The sequence below is a fragment of the Mus pahari genome, chromosome 18 (genome assembly GCF_900095145.1).
Source record: "Mus pahari chromosome 18, PAHARI_EIJ_v1.1, whole genome shotgun sequence".
Taxonomy (NCBI): domain Eukaryota; kingdom Metazoa; phylum Chordata; class Mammalia; order Rodentia; family Muridae; genus Mus; species Mus pahari.
In genome coordinates, this window is record NC_034607.1 from 10460403 (window position 1) to 10462060 (window position 1658).

The following is a 1658-nucleotide window of genomic DNA, read 5'->3' on the forward strand; positions in this document are numbered from 1 at the left end:
GGAGAGGAGAGGAGAGGAGAGGAGAGGAGAGGAGAGGAGAAAGGGCAGAGAGCAGAGACTGAAGGAAAGGCCATCCAGAGATTGCCCCACCCAGCGATCCATCCCATATAGTCATCAAATGCAGACACTATTGTGGATGCCAAAGTGCTTGCTGACAGAGGCCTGATACAGCTGTCTCCTGAAAGGCTCTGCCAGAACCTGACATATACAGAGGTGGATGGGTCCCCAATGGAGGAGTTAGAGAAAGGACTGAAGGAGCTGAAGAAGTTTGAAACCCCATAGGATTTCAACCAACCAAGGAGTATGCATGGAGGGACCCATGGCTCCAGCAGTACATGAAGCAGAGGATGGCCTTGTCGGGCATCAATGGGAGGAGAGGCCCTTGGTCCTGTGAAGGCTCTATGCCCCAGTGTAGGGGAATGTGTGGGCAGGGGTCAGGAGTGGGTGGATGGGGGCATACCCCCATAGAAGCAAGAGGAGGGGGATGGGATAGAGGGTCTGGGGGTGGGAATTAGGAAAGGGGATAGCATTTGAAGTGTATATGAATAAAATATCAAATTTAAAAAAAAAAAAAAAAGAATCCATGCTACATTTAGGAACATGCACTTCCAGCACCCACATGGAAGCTCACAAATGCCTGTAACTCTAGTTCTAGGAGACCTGATGCCCTCTGCTGGCCTCTCAGAGTATAGGCATGCACGTAGGGCACATACACACATAAAATAAAAATAAATTAAGAGTTAAAATAGATTTACCCTATAATAAGTCAATGACCCTACTACACACCATAGGCTAGCAAAAGAAGCTCAGTACTAGAAACTGGTTATTTCAACTGGAGTTGTTGGCCAGTGAGATCTCACAGACCTCCCCCAGCCCAAACCTTATAAGCTAGTGCCGATGTTATTCATTACCCTTCAGAACTTGACAGGAAGACCCTACTGCTGACGACACCACATATTTGAGTCACTAGGAGGAGGAGAAATAAAGCCCTTACTTATCTAGAAGCTTCATGTCTACTTGCTAGCTTTCATAGTACCAACAGGTGCTACACACAGTACCAAAGTAGAAACGTAACCCAGTATGAACCTTGCAAGCTACAATAATCATGACCTGGCAAGATATGCCCACAGGTGTAATGGTAGCATGAACCTCACATGAATATCGAACTACTTTCTGATTCTATTTAAGTTCTACTCTCCATACCTAGTACCTTTATTAAACCAAGAACCTATAGCTAGACAGGTCATTGAACCTAATATTGATATTCTGCTAAATGGGCATAGTGCTAGGTCAACTCCTAATGACTATTATAACCATAAACTAATGTATCTCTTAGCCCTCATTAGAGCAGCTGCTATTTGCAGTTGATAGTGACTGACAGAGAGATCCACAACTAGCCAAGCATAGAGAGAATAAGAGACTAGAATGCTCAACCCTAAATGGAAAATCTGTACCACACTCTTTCTTCCCAAATCTCAGGTATCATTGTAGAACAGGAGACAAAAAGAGCATAGAAGCCAGAGGTGGTGGATAACTACAAAAACAAACAAAAAACCCAACAACAAAAGGAAGAGAAGAGAAGAGAAGAGAAGAGAAGAGAAGAGAAGAGAAGAGAAGAGAAGAGAAGAGAAGAGAAGAGAAGAGAAGAGAAGAGAAGA

General features: G+C 44.1%; 1 protein-coding gene across 1 annotated transcript in view; it reads right to left on the bottom strand.

Annotated features, from left to right (window-relative positions):
* The window catches only part of Cd2ap (CD2 associated protein), a 74869-nt gene that overhangs the window by 3659 nt on the left and 69552 nt on the right, over positions 1-1658 (bottom strand). The gene's annotated exons all lie outside the window — the stretch shown is intronic.